Source organism: Callorhinus ursinus, unplaced genomic scaffold, assembly GCF_003265705.2.
Source record: "Callorhinus ursinus isolate GAN/ISIS: 27379988/994484 unplaced genomic scaffold, GSC_fseal_2.0 scaffold23, whole genome shotgun sequence".
NCBI classification, from domain to species: Eukaryota; Metazoa; Chordata; class Mammalia; order Carnivora; family Otariidae; genus Callorhinus; species Callorhinus ursinus.
Window position 1 is genome coordinate 5,215,107 of NW_027397085.1, and position 7,463 is coordinate 5,222,569.

Consider the following 7,463-nt stretch of genomic DNA (forward strand, 5'->3'; position numbering starts at 1 on the left):
CAGGCTTGGGCTGCTCCCAGTGTGGAGGGAGGACGAATCATGAGCTCGTGCACGCCACGGTCAGCCCGTCCCTTCCAGGTAGCCGTGTCTGCAGCCTGGCTACCCAACCTGCCTCTGGCTCACGAAGCACCAGGGCTGCCCCGTGGTAGAGGGGGAAGAAGGTGGTTTAGGAACCTGCTGAAGTGGGTTCGAACCCCATCTCCACTGCGGATCAGTTGTGTGACCTTTAGAAAGTCATCTTTAAACTGGGGGGGAAATAGAGGAGATGACTTTTGTGACAGCGCTTAACCTCGAACTCAGCACACAGGAGGCCATCGACTGTGTTCTCTTTCCCCGCCTTTGCATAGGAAATACAGCTACTCAGAATAAAGAAGGGCCTATTTTGGCCCTAGGCCCTAGGAATTCCAGGTGTTTGCTTAGACCCCCAGTGGAGGAACTGTGGGTATATGTGGGTTAGCCGTGTGAGCAGGTAAGATCCTGCAGTGTATACCCTGGCCCTTAATAACCACGTAGCTTGTATGTTTGGAAGCCAAAGATATGTTCATCCGAGGCCTGAGTATGTTTTTTTTTTTTTTTTTCCTAGGCAAAGAACTTTATTAACCTTGTTTCAAACTTTATTCCCAGGCTTCTTCAGCTTAAATAGCTGCAAAGAATGAATTGTGTATAAGCAAAAACTGAAAAGAGCTGCAGTGTCCAAGGGGCTTGGGCTTAAAAATACTAGAGATCTAGATTTTATCAGATCCATGAACAAAATTTTAAAAAGCAGTCATAATATAAAATAGCAGCTCCCAGTAACTTCTTCAAGTTTTATGTTCTTCAGAAGTTGACTCAATTCAGTTTGCTTCATTCTTGGAAGCTTCATCAAAATTCTCCACAAGATCTGGAACTTCATCATCGTCCTCCTCTCCGGTAGCAAGTGGTGCTTTTCCATCCACAGATTGTTTGGGCAGAGCTTCAGCCAGTCTTCTTAAACTAGTCAGACTGCACCAAGTTGGTTAAGATACTGGGTAGCATTTCTGTCAGCGGCTTTGTCTCAGCATGGCCTGTAATGGTGAAAGTGTTCGCTGCCAGTGATGCCTGAACTTTGGGGTTGTTAAAATGGATCACTGTTCCTTGGTTTGTGAACATATTCACTTCTTCAATACCCGAGATATTGTTTACCCCTAACTTCTTTAAGGAGAACTGAAGCTTTTTATCATCTGCTGTAGCCGTTCTATGAACCACCTCCTTCTTTCGGCGAGCAGCTCCTTTCCCACCAATGCGCACTTGTGCTTGCAGTTTGGCGAGTTTCTCCTGGTTCAGGATAGTTTCTTTCATCTTGTTGGAGCGGAAGTGGGACCGCGCGGGGGGCGGATAGGGTTGGCGCTCAGGGGGTCTCGGGCGGACCAGCTGAGATCAGGTGCACACACGCGGGGACGCAAGATGGCAGCTTGAGGCCTGAGTATGTTTTTACAGCTCCACACACAGTTCACCCATTTCAGCAGGATTTTTTTTTAAAGGCCAGTTTTAGAATTTTTGGTGTTTCTCTTTTATCCTAAAAAAGTGATTTATATTGCAAAGCAATTTCTGGCCTTGGCAGGCTGCAGAATTGGGGCCTGGGCATTTTCTTTAACTGTTTGTTAAGGATGGAGGACCCAGGTTGGAGAGATCGTGAATCCTATGAATTTTGTTAAAAAAGTCAGCTCTAACTACTTTTTGAACATGAAAAGAGTTGGTTTAAAAATATGTACATAAATGTATTTATCCCTCCCTGCAGAGACCTGGGGGAACTGTGCTAATGTGGGAAGCCAGGAGTACCAGGAAGGTGGTCCGGGTAGGAACTCAGCACCTGCTGGCTCAGGGATTTCCTGGCAGTGAGGGCTCTTAGTGCTGTCCTTGGCTGCCCCAAAAAGGTACATTTTATTTATCTCATGACTAACTTCTATCTGAACATGAGTACACCAGGGGAGAAAATTGTGGCTTTGTATTTTTTTTTTCAAAGTGATTTCAATTCCATCCAGTTTTGTTATAATAAAAACTATTCTCCTTAATTGGATCGAGGGGTACATTTAACATGCTCACCACTTACAGAATAGGAGCTGCCAAGTTCAAGTCCTATTACTGTGATGTTGGGCACTACTGATTTCCCATTTTCCAAAAAAAACCCCCAAAAAACAAAAAACCCCACATTCTTAATAATGCCTTGCGCTATCTATAGATAAGAAGCTGACCTAGAACATAGAGCTTTTTACCTGTCAGTGTTTGTGAGACTGTTTATCTATTCCACTATTTTGCTCTCTGCAGCCCATCTGCTGCCTATTTGAACAGAAAAGCCAGTGGCTTTCCCACGGAGAACCAGCAGGACAAGCTTCATGGGTATGTGACCCGTGTAGTCACACAGGGCCCTGCTCTTGGGAAGGGCCCCATACTTAGTTTTTGCTCTGCTGTGGCGGTCTTGAAATTCTTGATGCTTTTTGGAAGGGGGGCCCTGCATTTTCATTTTGTACTGAGCTCTGCAAATTATGTAGGTAGTCTGGATGGCCAGACTGAATCCCATTCATTTGTCTGGCTGGGTGGTAGGTCCTCTCTTCCTACCCTCCCTCCTTATCCATATGTCACCTTGGTGGCCCTCCCTCTGAGGATGTGGGTGTTTCATGTCTCACCACCTCTCTGGGTTACCGTGGAGGTTTGGCCAACATGGAAAGAGCTGAGGGCTGTGAGTGCACAATCCAGATCTGGCCCGGCAGCAGAATGCTCTGATACACATGGAACTTCTAGAGGAGAACTGTGTGCCCTTTAGGGGGACTGAAAGCAACAGTGTTGCTCAAAGCCGTGAGGATTTGTGTGGCCATTTAGGAGGGTGTCAGTACTGTTCTGGGGGCAGCTGGGTAGGGGCATGATTTTGGAAATAAAAAGTGATATGATCGGATGTTGAGGTTTTGAGGCCTGGAAGCTGCAGGGAGTAAAGGTCCGTCTAACTAAGCTGCAGGTATAGAAAGGGGACAGAAAACAGGTATTTTCTCCTTATTTGTCCCTAGAGCCATACCCTTTATTTATTTAGTGAAGCTCTATCTGGTATTCCTGCATGCTGAAACATAAATTGCTCTGTTTCTCAGGATATAAGTGTCTGGGGTGCCTTCTTTAGGCAGGATTTTTGAGTGAAACATAAGGCTGGGTTAGATTTCACAGCGCCTGTTATCAAATTCCTGGTCAGCCTGTGAGGACTGAGGACCCTCGGTGAGTCCCACGGTTCACACACAGGTGCGAATGAGAGCAGAAGCAGAACTTGATGGAATAGAAATCTGGAGCAGACAGGACGGAGGGGGACCACACAGTCTGGAGTGCTCATCGGAGGAGTTGAGGGCTGGAATCTTGGGGGGGGGGGCTGGGTTTGCCCCCAGGTGTTGCCTTTTGCTAATTCAAACAAAGGAAAGGAATGGCTTGTCTCCATCTTCAGACCATTCTTCACCTTGGATTCTATCATAGGATTTCTTTAATTTAAAGAAATAGACGTCTACTTTTTCTGATTTTAAAGGTAAAAGTTTGTCTTTGTGTAAAAACTTGGAAAATATGGAAAAGAGTCAAGAAAAATTATTTATAATCCTGTAACTTAGTGATGATCACTGTGTCTCTTTTTAAAGGATTGTTTCCTTGCAAAGGAGTCTTCTGCTGCCTTTAAAGAAAGACTATATACAGATGTCATGTGCTCATTAGTCCCCCATGTGAGTGAACAGTCCTTAAAGGACAGACATGTTTCTGAGGGGCTCCCTGTAAAAACTGTGTGTCTCTTCCAACTAGCTTGTTATGGTTGCTTATGGAATATCTTTTCCTTCTCTTTATTGTGGTGGAAGAAGATGTTTATGCATTAAATTCGGTCTGATTGAAGCTGAGAACTGACTTGGCTAAACACCCACCTTTTAGGAGGGGACTTACATTATTTAAATGCTCGAATGATTTAATTGCATAAGCAGAACCTCTTATGCCAAGAACCTTTCTGTGTTTGTCAAAGTTAAATTTGTGTGGATTGTTGAGAGTTTCCTGTGCTATTCTCATAAAAGGGTCCTATGGCTGGAGATCTCACAGAACTATCTTTGAGTGGCCAGAGTCTTAGAAGTGATTTTCGTACAGCATGTTTTTTCTCTCTTTAGTTAGAAAAAATCATTAAAACTCTTTGTGTTTGTAGGACTGAAAGACTAATGGACTCATAGTTAACTTGAGAGTTAAATTATAAATTAGTACCTTCTGTGTAAAGATTTAGTTTAGGGGCACCTGGGTGGCTTAGTCAGTTAAGTGTCCGACTCTTGATTTCAACTCACATTATGATCTCAGGGTCGTGAGATCGAGCCCTGGCATGGGACTCCACACTGGGTGTGGGGCCTGCTTAAGATTCTCTCTTTCCTCCCTCTGCCCCTTTCCCCACTTCTCTCTCTCTCTCAAAAAAAAAAAAAAAAAAAAAAAAAATTTGGTTTCAAAAGAAAAAGAAAGGGAAAAATCAATGTCCAAATTGGTTTGGGGAATTTCTTTCTCACACATCTACATCTGCTCTTCCTACTTTCATCTAATATCCCTGTCAACCTTTAAAGAAAATGATTTGTTGTGTGAACCTGAATGAAACGACTATTTGCTTTTTTGTTTTAGAGTTTTAGAAGTTCCACTGAATTTATCCAGTTTAATTCAGCCAACATTTTAGCATTATAGGCACCTACCTGGCGGGGCTGGGGAGAGGACAGGCAGAGGGAAAACAAAAGCGTGCCCCCTACCTCCTAGTAGTGTAACTGTTGCTAGCTGGCCGGACAAAAGGAATCTTATGCCCCGTCATAAATGCTGAAATGATTACTCTTATCACAAAACTGTGTTACATTTCCGCGACAGGGATGATAATACTAACGCAAGGGCTGAAGCGGCCCCAGAGACCCCTGTTCCTCACCTCAGGTGTATCATAGCATCACCTCAGGTTCACTGGGGTGGCACCTTTAGGTCTTCTCTGTTATCTGGGGTTTTGGGAAGTCATCCCAAGGGCCTTGATCAGGATGGGCCTCAGGAACATGGAGGTTGGTGTCCCCTCTCTCCCTCACTTCCTCTGGAATTTCCCTAGAACTAGTTGTCAGAGGACGTGGAGGCCAGTGTTGATTCAGCCCTCTGGGGTGATACGGGTCTGGGTCTGTGTGTGCAGACAGGGAGAACCCAGCGCACTGGCTGCGGGGCCAAATCTCCTGCTGGGCGAGCGGAGACTTCCACAAAGAGAGGGCCAGGTGGCCCTGGCTATGGTTCTAGGTTTTGGGTGTGTTTTTGACCCTTTCAGTTTCTCTGCCTGATGTTGACCACTAAATTGTTGTAACACAGAAGCTAGACCTCTTTGGAAGTGCTATTTTGTATTGCTTACTACCCCTTTGTGTGAAAGCTGTTCGTTCTAGGCAGGAAAGAAACACAAATTCGCTACCTTGCCCCCATTTAGATAATGTGGAAAGTTCATATGGATTTGGTACCTAGGCCTTTCCAGTCAGAGACCTTCGATTTTAGGCCCTGGAGCTTCCAGTAGCTCTCCTAGCTCCTAGGTCTTCTGTAACATAATCAGTGTGTATCAGAAATGTTGCACAAGAGAACGGATTTTTGTCTGAAACAATTTTATTTTTATAGGCAACAGAAGTGCTTTTCTTAAAAAAAAACAAAAAACAAAAAAACTCAAGTTGCACGTTATTTTCTGACAAAAGCCACGAGTCTCCATTTTATCTTCTAGATTAAACCTTTAGAGAACTTATATCTTCATTAAAAATTAGGCTCACAATTATCCATAAAAATGAAACTGTATCTGCTAATTATGTGTCTTTCTAAAACCAAACCTGAAGAGTTCTTTTAAATGCCACATTTGCATCTTTAAAAGAGATTATTTATGTGCTTTTTTCTTTCCCCCCCTTGGCCCTCTGCTCTTTGACAGACCATTTTGCTATGATTGGTAGCATTTTCCTCTCATGTTCATTTTCAAATGTTAATCATTAGTCATTCCTCATGACCTCTCCACTCAGCAGCCCAGAATATAGAGCTCTTAAGGGCTGCCTACTCCAACAGCAGTGGTGGGGGGCTCCGAGGGTTACAAGTGACCTGGGGTCACGTCCTGGGTCAAAAAAAGATGAAGGGTTAGTCTAGTGGTCACAGGCCCCAGGTCCTGGGAAAGCTAGGCCTCTCCAGGCCATGGAAGCTGAGAAGGAGGGATGTCCGTGTGTAGCCCCGGCTGTGCTCAGGGAGACAGGCCTCGTAGTCTCCCAGAAACCCCTTTGATTTGCTGCCCATTCCACATGATGTTTGGTAATAAACAGAGTTCAATGACCAGTCTAGACAAACAAATCACGGCCCTGGCAAACCCTTGTGCTCTGATGACATGTTATGTCTCTGCAGTGCGGAGAGGGAGCACCCAGCTTTGAACGGGAGGCCGTGCCTTTGTGAGCTAGGAGCAAAGCGAGGCTGAGAGGGATTCAGACGGCAGACCGTGCTCTGGCCAAATTAGAAGGTATTCCCCGCTTTGTGGTTTGTGAGTTTCCTGCTCTGTCTTCCTCCAGGCATTAGGAAGCTGCCCTGAACTTGAGTGAAATGCGAGAGGTTTTTTAAATATTAATATTTCTGAAGCCCTTGGGGTAGACTCAGCCACCTGCTTCCCCCGTAGCAGCTGTCCTACACAGTTTTCGCAGGAGAGACAACATCTTCCCCTTTAACAAAATATTTCATCAAAGTTGGATTTTAATTGAGTCAGGAAGCCTTCCAAGATGCTTCATTTTCATGTTCCCTGGCTAGCTTGATCCGTCATTCGGAGGTGAAGAGAAATCTCAGAACTTCCTCATTTAACGTGGTCTTTCTTCCTCCACCTTGTCGATGGAAGTATGGCACCAAACCTTGGCAAGTTCGTGCGTTACCAGCACGTAGCAAACAGTGAAATCTCCTTTCTGTTGGGACTAAGATAGGAAAGATGCTAAGAAAGGACTGAGCTCACTGAATTCTCTGTAAAATAATCCTGGGTGAAAACAGTTTTTTGTTTTTTGTTTTTTTTAATTTGAACATGTGCTTCTCATAAATTAGTCCAGGATGATAAACTGTGTATATATACAATAGAGAATGCTTAGCAAATGTGGTTGGTAGTATTCTCCTGTGAATGTATGTGGGCTGTTTTCATTTAGAAATAATTCATTTTCAGTATTTATCAGGGGAGGTTCTTTAACAATTATTTAAATACATTTTTCTTTGCCTGCATTGGAGTATTTACTCAGTGTTAATGGTTCTTCACAAATATTTACTAAATCACTCTGTAAACTGTTCTCCAAATTAGACCAGAAGGTTCAAGAGTCTGCCTAACGCCCTTCTTTTAGTCTCCAGCCTTTTAAGGTAATCTCTCCGCTGGTATCCGTGCAATTAACTGAGAGCATTTTAATAACAGGGAATAGTAATTGCTGTTTGCCTATCATTGAGAGGAATTTCACCCCATACATTTATTTTTA

The 7,463-nt window shown here is 44.1% G+C and overlaps 1 pseudogene; it reads right to left on the reverse strand.

Annotated features, from left to right (window-relative positions):
* Nucleotides 1-568: 568 nt before the first annotated feature.
* LOC141374915 (transcription factor BTF3 pseudogene) lies at nt 569-1,423 on the reverse strand (annotated as a pseudogene).
* Nucleotides 1,424-7,463: the final 6,040 nt, after the last annotated feature.